The sequence below is a fragment of the Heterodontus francisci genome, chromosome 6 (genome assembly GCF_036365525.1).
Source record: "Heterodontus francisci isolate sHetFra1 chromosome 6, sHetFra1.hap1, whole genome shotgun sequence".
Lineage (NCBI taxonomy): Eukaryota > Metazoa > Chordata > Chondrichthyes > Heterodontiformes > Heterodontidae > Heterodontus > Heterodontus francisci.
The window spans coordinates 79,659,363-79,673,110 of NC_090376.1; the positions used below are offsets into that span (position 1 = coordinate 79,659,363).

Consider the following 13,748-nt stretch of genomic DNA (forward strand, 5'->3'; position numbering starts at 1 on the left):
TTCCATTTTGACTGTGGTTCACGTGTCCAAGTTCTTTTGGTTTAGTTTTAACAGTTGACTTTTTAAACTTCGTAATTCCTGCATTTCGTTGTTTGTTTCATCACTGCTCCTTCTGAGCATGACAAGGAGGTGATGTATTTCTTGAGTAGGGATAACCATATATCACAGATGAGCAAAGCACTGACTTGGGAGACAGTGTGGTGTTGGTAGACCTCCATAGCCTCCCTGACGCGTCTTGTATGCCAGTGCGTAATGGATGAGATGAGTCATTTTTTATAGATTTGTAAAAGCTCCTACAAACTGTTTTTATATTCCTGGCTAGTTTACTCTCATATTGCATTTTCCCCCCTTTTTATTAACTTTTTGGTCACCCTTTGCTGGTTTCTAAATCACTCCCAATCCTCTGGTTTACTACCATTGTAAGATTTAGAACCTTACTTATAATTTGTTCTTCGACCAGACAATAAGAATTCGGACAAGCAGATACCTAATATAGTGATATCAGGATGATTTATTCAGGCTAAAAGTAATAATTAACAAATCCAAGGCAGTCGATATCCTAGTCCAGATGGCCTTTACTCTCCACTGGCTCTAGTGGCATAGACAGCTCGTGACTCCTCTTCTCTTGTCTCTCCCTTTGTCATCTTCAAATCTATATGCCGAACCTCTCCAGATCTGTTTGTTTATTCGTCGTAGCCAGTGGCTCCTCCTGTGCACTGATTGGTTGGTTCATTCATATCGCTGTTTCATACATATCGCTGTTTCGATTGGCCCTGCCATTTCATTGGTCAGTACTTTTGTTTGTACATTAATCATGATCACATATGCAAAACAATGTGCACAAACAGTCCATTATAACATTGAGGTCCATAAGATCATACATTTCCGGCAAGCCTCATCCTGTTTTTCTGTTACATTTTGATCACAACTTGTTACATAGTTTTTGATATCTGTTCTTTTCTTTCCCTTTATTTGTTTGTTATTAGTCCGCATCACAATGTAATTCTGACTCCCTATACAGTTTGAGACAACAATTTTTTCAGTAAGGTGCACAACTAAAATTAACTCTTCATTTACCAAAAGCTTATACAAAACATATATTTATATATATGGGGAAGTACATAAAATTCATCATACAAAAGGTATAAAAAGGCCAGTAAAAATGACAGAATCCACATTTCTTACACTATGCTTTGCTTATAAGCCTCTTCTTTTAATCCAACACTATCCTTAACTTACCTAGTAAGCCACAGATGGATGTTTCTTGATGAGTTTTTGTTTTTTAATGGAATGTATTTTTGTTGAACATTTTAAATTGTTTCTTTAAATGTTTCTCACAGTTTATTTACCACCATAGCTTTTAGCCTATTTACCCAATCCACCTTAGTCAGCAGTCCCCGCATACCTATGTAATTGGCTTTGTTTTAAGTTCAAGAATCTTGTTTGGGACTGGAGTAGTTCGCTTTCAAACTTAATATGGAATTTGCCCTATTATGATCACTTTTTCCCAGAGAATCCTTTACTATGAGATTACTAATTAATACCGCCTCATTGCACAATACTAAATCTAAAATAGCTTTATCACTAGTTGATTCCATGACATATTGTTCCAGGAAACTGTTGCAAGTGCATTCTACAAATTCATCTTCCAGACTACCTTTGCCAATTTGATTTGTCTAGTCTATATGAAGATCAAGTCCCCCAATTATTGCATTGCCTTGTTAAAAGCTCTAATTATTTCTTGCTTAATGTTCTGCCCAATAGTGTAACTACTGTTAGGAGGCTTATAAACTACTCCCACCAGCATTCTCTGACCCTTTTTATTCCTAATCTCCATCCATGCTGATTCTACTTCCTTATCTCCTGAACCAAGATCCTTTGTTACGACTGTCCTTATGTCAACCTTTCCTGTGAGGGCTACTCCTCCTTCTTTTCCATTCTGTCTGTCTTTACAAAATATTGTGTACCCTGGAATATTTATTTCCCTACCTTGGTCACCTTGTATCCATGTCTCTGTAATGACACTTAGATCTATTTGTGAAGCTAGTTCATTTATTTTATTGTGAATGTTTTGTACATTCAAATAAGAGACTTCTTTTTACTCCTATTGTTGCATGGACTTAATTCATTGATGCACTATTGCCATTAAACTCTCTGTCCCTTCCTGCCTCACTCTGTTTGTCTTTACCCAAATCACTACACTGATCTATTGCCTCGATTTTTGTCTTTAGATTTCTAAATCTTCCTTCGCCTGACCCCTGCCCCCACTTTTAGTTTAAAGCCCTATCCACAGTCCTTGTTATCTGACTTGTCTGATCCCTTTTTCCCAGGTATAGGTGCTAATGCCCCATGAATTAAAACCCTTTCCTCCCACATAATTCTTTAGCCACACATTTAATTCTCGAATCTGCTTGACCCCATGCAAAATGGCATGTTACTCATTACTAAATCCAATATGGTCTACTCCTTTGTTGGTTCTAGGACATATTGTTGCAGAAAACTATCCCTGACACACTCAAGAAATTCACTACCTTTCTGGCAGGTGTTAGGCTGCTTATCCCTATCTATATGAAAGTTAAAATCCTCCATTAAAACCACTCTACCTTTGCTACATGCTTGTCTAATCTCAGCATTCATACAAGCTACCACTTCACAGCTATTACCAGAGGGCCTATTACACAACTCCCACTACAGTCTTAAATCCTTTTCTGTTTCTTAATTCTACCCATAAAGTCTCCACTGCTTGCTTACCTCTTGTTTTATGCTCTATCATTGAAGTGATTTCACCCTTAATCAATAAGGCTACTCCTCCCTCTGTTGACCTTATATCTTTGTATATTTTGTTCCAAGACCCAACCATCTTGTGGCCATGTCTCCGTAATGGCTACCATGCCATACACTCCAAGTTGAATTTTTGCCTGCAATTTATTCAATTTGTTCCTTAAACTCCAATCATTTGTATAAAGAATGCTTATTTGGGCCACTCACCTTAGTCTTATTTTTAAGGTGATGTCCCCTTGTTCTGACTCTCCCACCAGAGGAAATAGTGTCTTTATGTCTATTCTATCCAATATTTAATCATCTTAAACATCTCAATTAGATCACCCAATAATCTGCTATACTCAAGGGAATGCAAGCATATTATATCCAACCAGTCCTCATAATTTAACCCTTTTCACTCCAGTATCATTCTGGTGAATTTATCCTTCCTGAGGCGCAGTGCCCAGAACAGAATGCAGCATTCCAGATGGGGTCTCATCCCGATAGCTCTTCCAAAGAGCCAGCGCAGGTATAATGGGCTGAATAGCCCTCTTCTGTGTTGTATAATTCTTTGATTCTAAGTGAAAACTTCTCAGTTATATACAAGGTATCAATAGTTCAATTTCAAGCTTATGCATAATAAGAACATCACCCATATAGGGGCATATTCAGTACATTCTTCCATTTATTTTCACAATTCAAGTTCTGCAGTCTCATAATGCCAGAGCTAAGAGTTCCTGAGCTATAACATTTGTAAATTTAAAGAAAAAGGAAAATAAATGAATAAAACCTCACTTACATTGTGTTTTATAAAGTTAATACTAAAAAGAAAATTACATTTTTAATTAAAAACTGATCAATTTCTTGTGGAGTTGCATACTTACTTAGAAGACTAAGAGTAAGTTTCAGTGGGATTAGAGGCCAGTAATTAAATGGACTGGGGCATGCAGAAATAATTCAGACCCTATTTTAAAGTCATACATTCTGTTCTTGTTCAGTCAGAAACAGGGGACTTTATTATGGGGAATAAAGAAATGGCTGACCAACTAAATGCATACTTTGGTTCTGTCTTCACAAAGGGGGACACAAATATACCAGAAATGTTAGGGAACACGAGGCTTAGTGAGAGAGAGGAACTGAAGGAAATCAGTATTAGTAGAGAAATGGTGTTGGGGAAATTGATGGGATTGAAGGCTGATAAATCCCCAGGGCCTGATGGTATGCATCCCAGAGTACTTAAGGAAGTGGCCCTAGAAATAGTGGATGCATTGGTGGTCATCTTCCAAGATTCTATAGACTCTGGAACAGTTCCTACAGATTGGAAGGTAGCTAATGTAACCCCATTATTTAAAAAGGGAGGGAGAGAGAAAGCAGGGAATTATAGGCCAGTCAGCCTGACGTTGGTAGTGGGGAAAATTCTAGAGTCCATTGTCAAAGATTTTATAGCAGCTCACTTGGAGAACAGTGGTAGAATCGGGCAGAGTCAGCATGGATTTACGAAAGGGAAATCATGTTTGACAAATTGACTAGAATTCTTCGAGGATGTAACTAATAGAGTTGATGAGGGGGAGCCAGTGGATGTGGTTTATTTGGACTTTCAGAAGGCTTTCGACAAAGTCCCACATAAGAGATTAGCGTGTAAAATTAAAGCGCATGGGATTGGGGGTCGTGTATTGCGATGGATAGAAAATTGGTTGGCGGACAGGAAACAAAAGGGTAGGGATAAATGGGTCTTTTTCCAAATGGCAGGCAGTGACTAGTGGGGTATCGCAGGGATCGGTGTTAGGATCCCAGCTATTCACAATATATATTAATGATTTAGAAGAGGGAACTAAATGTAATATGTTCAAGTTTGCAGATGACACAAAACTGGGTGGGAGGGTGAGTTGTGAGGAGGATTCAGAGAGGCTTCAGGGTGATTTGGACAAGTTGAGTGAGTGGGCAAATGCATGGCAGATGCAGTATAATGTGGATAAATGTGAGGTTATCCACTTTGGTAGCAAAAACAGGAAGGCAGATTATCTATAATAAAAGCAAAATACTGCGGATGCTGGAAATCTGAAATAAAAACAAGAAATGCTGGAACCACTCAGCAGGTCTGGCAGCATCTGTGAAAAGAGAAGCAGAGTTAACGTTTCGGGTCAGTGACCCTTCTTCGGATTATCTAAACGGATATAAACTGAGAGAGGGGAATATGCAGCGAGACCTGGGTGTTCTCGTACATCAGTCACTGAAGGTAAGTATGCAGGTGCAACAGGCAGTAAAAAAGGCAGTTAGTATGTTGGCCTTCATAGCGAGAGGATTTGAGTACAGGAGCAGGGATGTCTTGCTGCAATTATACAGGGCCTTGGTGAGGCCACACCTGGAATATTGTGTGCAGTTTTGGTCTCCTTATTAGAGGAAGGATGTTCTTGCTATAGAGGGAGTGCAGCAAAGGTTTACCAGACTGATTCCTGGGATGGCGGGACAGACGTATGAGGAGAGATTGAGTCGGTTAGGATTATGTTCGCTGGAGTTCAGAAGAGTGAGGAGGGATCTCCTAGAAACCTATAAAATTCTAACAGGACTTGACAGGTTAGATGCAGGAAGGAATGTGGGGGAGTCCAGAACCAGGAATCATAGTCTAAGGATACGGGGTAAACCTTTCAGGACTGAGATGAGGAGAAATTTCTTCACCCAGAGTGTGGTGAGCCTGTGGAATTCACTACCACAGAAAGAAGTTGAGGCCAGAACATTGCATGTTTTCAACAAGTAGTTAGATATAGCTCTATAGGGATCAAAGGGTATGGGGCGAAATAGGGAACAGGTTACGGAGTTGGATGATCAGCCAATGTCATAATGAATGGCGGAGCAGGATCAAAGGGCCGAATGGCCTACTCCTGCTCCTATTTTTTCTATGTTTTCATATACTTTCATTATAAATTCCTATGTCCCTATTTATAATGGAAACTCCCTATATAAATTTGTCACACTGTACCAGAAATACTTTAATGAATCACTTAAATGATTCCATGGTTTTTGCCTTCACTATCCTATTGAGAATATAATTTTACACATCAATGATTCTTGGTGCAAAGATGACGTCAGTCATAAATTTATTTTTTGCTAGTTTTAACCCGCGCCACTTTGTCTTAATGTCACTGTTTATTTTGAATTAGTAATCTAGATTTATCTTTTCTGTACTACAAGCAGATTGCACTTTCCCCCATAGTGGCACCACGATATGGCTTTTCTAACTCCCTTTTATATGTAGAAATACATGGAAGCTATGGATGCCAGTAACTCATTAGTGGATATCCCATCAAAATGCAATGAGTTTGTAACACCCAGAAATGAGTCAGCCAAATTTCCATGGTCAAAACATGGCTCATTCATCTTGAGCTAGCTATGGTTTATCTCGTCATTTATGCACAACTAGCAATTTTGACATGGAACTTTATGATTGAAACTGTGGCCAATGATACTTCTAACCAAATTCAAACATCAGCTAAACATTGATATAATCAAGTATTTAAATCTATAGTGCAGCATCTAAAACTTTACCTAGTTGGATCTGTCTTAGGGTTCCAGGTCCTATTCATTCTGTATCTCACTGAAAGTGGTTTATAAATTCTCTAGAATTCTGCTCAAATGTTAAGGTTGGCTTGTCACCACAGAATAAGTCCAGCACAAAAGAGGTGTGAAAATACACTTAAAAAATTAATCTTGGGAGTCCCTACACACTAATGGAAATCTTCCAGGGAGTCCCTATACACTAAAATGTGCATCTGCATGGAGCCATTTGCACTGAGGAGTTACTGGCACAACCCACCACCAATAAATGTTTATTAAGACTTTCTCCACAGTCCCGTTAGTCATGAGAAGTGGGACTGATCATAGAGACTCAAAGCTTGCTCCCAAGCCATGAGGAGTGGAATTGATAATAGAGATGCAAAATTTTTCTTTCAAGCTCTGTTAGCCATGAGAAGCAGGCCGATAATAGAAAAGTATAAACATTTTTCCCTGCCCCATTTGCCAAGAAAAGGGGACGAACCCTCAAAACAAAAATGCTGCCTCTTGAAGCAGTGGCTGGAGCATCAGGCTGGTTTTTGACCTATAAGTAGAAGGGCAACAGGCATGAAGCTTTGAGTGGAGCTAGGCATTCAGCCACTACAAGGAAGACAGGCTACCAATCCAGAGAGGCATAATTGCACCATTACAAATTTACATAGAAATTGTGGACATAGGAATTTATAATGGAAACAAACTGACAGAAAAAATGTGACAAAAACATAACAACAGGAATCAAGTGGTGCAGCTAGACAGTGCATGCAGATGTACAATTTTAAATAAGCCAGAGTCGATCTTCTATGGCATTTCATATACAGAGTCATAACCAAGTGCATTATTCAGGTCAAGCAGAGCTAGAGAGCAGTGAGATAAATGGACCAAGACTGGGGAAGGATGAGGATGCAAATGTGAGAGGGAGAAGAGTGGGAGAGAGCAGGGAAAAGGAAGAGGGGAGTCAGGGACAAGCAGAAGGGAAGAGGAGTGGAGGGGAAGAGGGAAAGAGGAGTGGAGGGGAAGAGGGAAAGAGGAAGAGAGATGATGGATGGAGGGGAGGAGAGAGGATGGGAGATGGAGAAAGAAATAGAGGAGAGGGGAGAGGTAGTTGAAAGAGAGGAATGAGGGGGATGGGAAGTGCAAGGAAAAAGGGGAGATGAAGGGAAGAGGAAGAGGATGCAGAATGGCTGTGGGATAAAGGGACAGAGAGCGGGACAGGGACAGGATGATGAAGGAAACTGTGGTGAGAGAAAAGGGGAGAGTGGGGGTGGAAATGGTGTGAGGGGTCTGGGATGAGCAAACAATCTCAGCTGGGTGGAAGGGGAATTTGCCAGAGACTACAAACAATGCAATTGAGCGATCTGGCTAGAAACAAATGCATTTGAGCGAAGCAGGTGGTGACAGGAAACAATGTCGGGTCTTAGTTTATTCTACACTTACTGGTTCAAATGCAAAGCTGACACCAGGAGCCGATGCCTTCAGATCAATGGCTCATCAACTACAGCATGTCTCTATCCATGACCTGCCTAGATAAAGTAATCAAGTAAATTGTGTTAAAAGGGGAAGGAGAAGGGCTTGCTGGTCAGCAGCACCATTATAAATTATCCTTAACACCATTCTAATGCCAGACCAGTCTCCACACTATTTTGTTTTCAGAGAGGAAACATGAGACCTCATGGGAGGACCATGGGTTGGAAATGGTGCAGTGGTGGTAATAAAAGTAATTTATCCATAACACCTTCTACTTTATTTTTAAAAGAAAAACAGCCTACGGTTGGACACATACCGGTATAAGATTGAAAGGGAGCTTAAGAGTAAGCTCCAAGGGGAGCCATATGGCCTTAAACAGTAAGAAGGTTATTAGACTTGTTGTCAGTGAGATGCTTTTGTTACTGATGGGATATATGCAGGCTGACTTGGGGAAAGGTGGGGAATGCCTGCATGCAGGATTAGCAGAATAATCTCCAAATGGCAGCCTTGGTATATTTTGGAAGATAGCTCAATGCCAGCAAGCAACTGAGTTTCTTGCCAAAAGACTACCATGTGGCAGGACTCATGGGACAGTGAGATCAGCTGTCTTGCAGCTGGTAAAACTGAGTTATATCTTTGTGAAAAAACTGCATATCTCACAGGCACTGCCAAGGGTCTCAGTGAAGTAGCCCACCTGGATCTGCAGATGAGAAGGCACAGAAGCGCTACAACCAAAGCCATCTGCTCACAAAGACCACCATTGAGCAGGCCATCAGGCTTCTGAAGATGTGGTTCCAGTGGCTAGACTGATTGGGTGGTGCTCCGCAGTACACTTCTGCAAAGGTCTCGCACATTGCAGTGGTCTGCTGCCTCTCCATTACATGTCCCTCCTGAGAGATATGGACCTTGAAGGTGGAGAGGCCCTGGAACAACATAGCTCATTGGAGGAGGAGCAGGACATGGAAAAGGAGAAGGAAGAGGAGGAGAAGAAAGATACGAACACAGAGTTGCCCCGGCTACACAGGGAGGTGGCCAGGGCCAGCGTGAGACTTTAGGGTTTCATCAGGATACTATCAACATCAGGGATCATCTGATCCAGGCCTGTTTCAGCTGAGCCCTTCTAATGGAGGAAGACGTCATGGTCTGGAACTCACTTTGAGCTGCCTGTGGGAACATTTCCATTGAAAACACAGCCTGGAATAGATCCACTTTTACCATCATTGAGGGATGCAATCTGTCCAGAGGATTCACAACACCTCTTTAAGAACCCTTGCTTCCCTTCATCACCTCTTCCCTTTTTTCCAGCATCGCCATGAAAGAATGGAAGCTCACACATATCATGTGTCAATATTTACATTGTCTTGAATAAGAGAAAAAGTGCACATTTATAAGTGAGGCAAACCCCAGTGAACCACTCAGTGCTCCGCCCAAAGTGGTGTCCTCCGCTCTCGGCCACATCTACACAGTGTTCCCATTGTGGCCTCAGATGAGGTGGAAGCAGCTTGCTCGCTTGTCTCTGCTTGTGGCTGAGATACATGTGGCGGTCATCCTCATTGTGGAGGTGGCCATGAGGGCACTTCCAGAGGCTGCTGCACCGGCATCAATTCAGGGGAAGCCTTCATCACTGGGCCCTGCTGCACAGATGGTCACTCAGTCAGAGGGACCAAGGAGGCCGATGATGTTGATGCTTCCCTGTGCGTTGTGGCATCTTCATTCTCCTCGGTGACAACCTCAGCCCTTTGTTAGCGGTCCGGATGGCTGGAGGGAAGCACCAGCTGGGGCACAACTGGCATCCACTCCAAATATCTCTGCCGTCAGCGCCACTAACTGGTCCATGCTACACAGTGTGGCATGCATTTTATGCATGTCAGTGCACTGCTCCGGCATCCACTCAGAGTGCTGCCATATGTGGTTTTTCGTCAGATTGGCCACTCTCTCAATAAAGGAGCTCATGTGCTCAAAGCCCTGAGCCAGGGTCGCACACATGAGCTGACATGATGTGTTTGTCACTTGCTCAGGCGAACTATTCAAACATAAAACGAGAAACGTTGGCATTAGTGTTCGCTATCACCAGATTCCATACCTACCTATTTGGCAAACGCTTTGTTGTTGAGACTGATCACAAACTGTTAGCAATGATTTGGCAAAAACCACTCACCAGTGTGCCACCTTGACCCCAGTGATTGCTAATCAAAGTACAGGGATACAACTGTGAGATCCAATACAAACCTGAAAACCTCATGGTTATGTCTGATACATTGAGCAGGCTACCCAACCCAAGAATACGGAAGATATACTGTTGGATGTCCAAGTGGACGAAGTAGATGTGGAACTAGAAGATGTGTACAACATTGACCACTGCTACACCAATATGTTTTGTTGAATGATAATTTTCTTTGGCCCACTGGCTAGAAATCTGAATTTGTATCTTTTTTAAAAAGACATTTTTAAAAGACAAGCTGCCAGCAAAGTCATCTTTTCAGCTTAAGATGATCACCTAATTTGCAACACTGTATCCTACACTGCAATGCTTGTGGGGAGAGAGACAAAATGTCTGCTAATATCCCAGCAAGAACGAAGACCCAGGAAGTTTAAAGGAACTACCTGTTCTCTCCGCAAGCAGATAAATACTGCTAACTGCTATGTTTGAATGACTGAGTGGCTGTCATGTGACAAGCCCCTCCCCATCTGTGGTTTTAAGCTGTTTTTTTCTCTGCAACAGAGAAGAGGCAACTGGACTCTGACATGAGCAGACCCTAAGCGGGGATCCCTCTCTCTCTCTCTCCATTCCAACTTGAAATCTTGCAAATCCTGCTTGTTGACTGACCACCTTTGCATACTCCAGCTACAATCAGACACCCTGTTGGAGGAAATCATTTGCATTGCTATCTTCAAGATACTCATCGAACCAGTCTTCAAACTAAAAGCCTCAGGACCACGGAATTCAGCTAGAAGCCAGCCGAATCACTGAACTTCACAGACTGCATACCTTTTTTGATGGCCTCTAAATCAACCAATCAACCTTTCCCCACTCTGTAACCTATTTGTGCGTGTGTAAACCTCTAGTGTGTGCGAGAGAGTGAAAGTTGGTGCATTGTTTATGATTTTATCAGTTCCATTTAGGGACAATAAAGTTAACCTCTTTCTTTGTTAACTCAAGGAAACCTGTCTGATTGGTTCTTGTTATGATCATAGCAAGTAAATAATCAAACATCTACTGAACTGGCCAATACATCCACTTTAAAAAAGAACAAGGAGGGAAAGAGGGAAGTCCTTCGATCCCTCTTCACTTGACCATAACAGAAATTTGGGGGCTCATGTCTAGGATCAAACCCAAAGACAAATGGGAAATTGGAAGCGGGAAACCAAATTGATCCCGAGTAATAATTTAAAAACTTCATTACAGGTTTCCTTGTGGTTTTCAGTGCTAGAGTACTAAAATATCAACATTCAAGGACAGTATCTTAGTTGAGGAATGTAGCTGGGTAGTTGGAGATTACTATCCGTCCAAAAGCTAGGAAGCCTGAAATCATAAAACTTGTGGCCAACCATTTTAAAATTGACACTGAAAAACCAGAGACAGGCATAGAATCTGAAACAGACAAAGTCACATTAGCTAAGGTACAATGAGAACAGAGAAGACTAGAATTAGAATTCCAGAGGAGAAAGAGCAGAGAGTTTCAGGAAAGGGAGAAAGAAAGAGCTTTCCAGGAAAGAGAAAGAAAGAACTTTATAGAGAGAGAAAGAGCAGAGAGAATTCCAGGAAAGGGAAAAAGAAAGGGAGGAAAGAGAAAAAGAAAGAGCTTTCCAAAGGGAGTTAAGGCAGCTCGAACTGAATAGGGGAAGACCCAATGTGCCCAGTGAAGGCGCTGCTAGTGAGGGAGTTACCCCTAGTTCAGGACTGGGTGCTAAGTTCTTAAAGTTCTCCCAGTTGATACCCAAGTTCAATGAGGGAGATGTGGAAGTACTTTTTGTCTCTTTTGCAAAGCTTGCAAAACAGCTGAAGTGGCCGACAGAGAACTGGACACTGTTATTGCAAAGCAAAGTAACAGGAAAAGGCCATGAGGTTTATCCACTGCTGCCTATTCAGAGTTCATCAGACTATGAGAAGACTAAAATCGCAATCCTGGGCGCATATGAGCTAGTGCCAGAGGTGTACCACCAAAAATTCCGATCCCTCCGAAAGCAGCCTTAACTAATTGACATCCAGTTTGAAAGAGTTAAGCAGCTTGCTTTTGACCAGTGGATACGGACACTTAAGATAGAGTCCACCTATGAAAACCTCAGAGAGGTGATGCCCCTCAAAGAATTCAAAAACTCGCTTCCCCTTTCCATAAGAAACCACGTGGAGGAACAAAAGGTTCCAAGAGCCACCAGGGCAGCAATACTAGCTGATGATTATACACTTATTCACAAGCCCTTTCCCCAAGGGAAACCCTTCCCTAGTCACTTCCGAAAACCTGAAAAGGCTAGAAGGTGGGAGGGTGATAGGAGGATGAACAGCCATGGGGAGAAGGATGAGCTGGAAATACAGGGAGCCCTCCTCAGGCCAAAATCGAAGGTGCTGAGAGTAGGAGTGATGCCCGAAAACCTGTGTGTTTGCACTGTAACAAGTCACATTCAAGCTGACTGCTGGAAGTTATGGGGAAAACCCATAGGTTTAGTCAGGGGTACACCAGACCAGTGCAGGAAAAGGGACCCTGATGGAAAGCACAGCAGACCAGGCTGTTTCTTTAACTGCAGCAGTAAAACCCACCACTGAGAGTGTGGGAAAACTTAACAAAATCCCTGAGAGTTACCAGGATTTTGTGTCCAATGGAAAAATGACCCCATACCCCTCGAATGAGGCAAGCAAGCCCATAGTCATACTTAGGGATACAGGGGCCACCCAATCCCTTCTGCTGGGAAAAGGCATGACCTTTCCCCCCAGAGAGTGCATTGAATGCTAGAGTGCTAGTAAATGATATTGGAGGAAAGTATATGCCCATACCTTTATACCGGGTGCACCTGGAGTGCAACCTTGTTTCAGGACCGGTAACCATGGGGATGTCCCTAGTTTACCTGTGGATGGGGTCAATCTGCTCCTGGGTAATGATATGGCGGGGTGAAAGTAGTAGTTTCCCCAGTGGTTTTAGAGAGACCGAAAGATGTCAGGGAGACTGAGCAGTTACAGGAAAAGGTCCCCGGCATTTTTCTGACTGTGGTGACCCAGTCCATGGCCAAACAAGCTCCATCAGAGGTGGTTGAACTGGCACTGCAGACAGATGACCCTACTGTCTGGTTATCTGAAACCTTCTTTGGGAAGTTAGAGGACCCAAAGGATGGGTTAAACAGGTCTTCCTTGGTCGAGGCTCAGCCCAGGGTTAAAAAAAGTTAGCACAGACTGCCCAAACTGAAGCTGAAGCAGGGGGAGTTCCAGACTGCTACTATTTAAAGGATGAGGTGTTGATGAGGAAGTGGAGACCTCCTCACAGACCTGCAGACAAAGAGTGGACAGTGGTTCATCAGGTAGTGGTGCCGTTGAGGTACCGTAGGGAAATATTGAGACTAGCCCATGAGATTCCAATGGCTGGACATGTCAGTATCAGAAAAACCCAAGCCTGCATCAGACAGCATTTTCACTGGTCACAACTCCACAAGGATGTGGTGGAGTTCTGTAAGACTCGCCACACGTGCCAGGTTGTGGGGAAGCCTCAACCTGCAATAAAACCTGCACCCCTAATTCCTATACTGGCTTTTGGGGAACCGTTCAGCAGAGTGCTGGTCGATGTGTGTGGCCATTGCCGAAAATAAAAGGAGGCTACCAGTATCTTCTCACCATTATGGATATGGCTACTTGATGTCCAGAGGGTATCCCTCTAAGAATTATCTCTGCCAAGGTAATGGTGGAGGAGCTAACCAAATTCTTCACCCAATATGGGCTGCCTGCTGAGATCCCGTCAGATCAGGGCACAAATTTCATGTCTGATATCTTG

General features: G+C 42.6%; 1 long non-coding RNA gene across 1 annotated transcript in view; it reads right to left on the reverse strand.

Annotated features, from left to right (window-relative positions):
* Positions 1–493: 493 nt before the first annotated feature.
* LOC137370983 (uncharacterized) overlaps positions 494–13,748 on the reverse strand; it is a 35,839-nt gene continuing 22,584 nt past the window's right edge. Inside the window, exons 2-3 of the long non-coding RNA XR_010975154.1 lie at positions 7,744–7,829; positions 494–1,013 (exon numbers count right to left, since the gene is read on the reverse strand). This is a non-coding gene — a long non-coding RNA (uncharacterized lncRNA). The remainder of the gene's footprint in view (positions 1,014–7,743; positions 7,830–13,748) is intronic.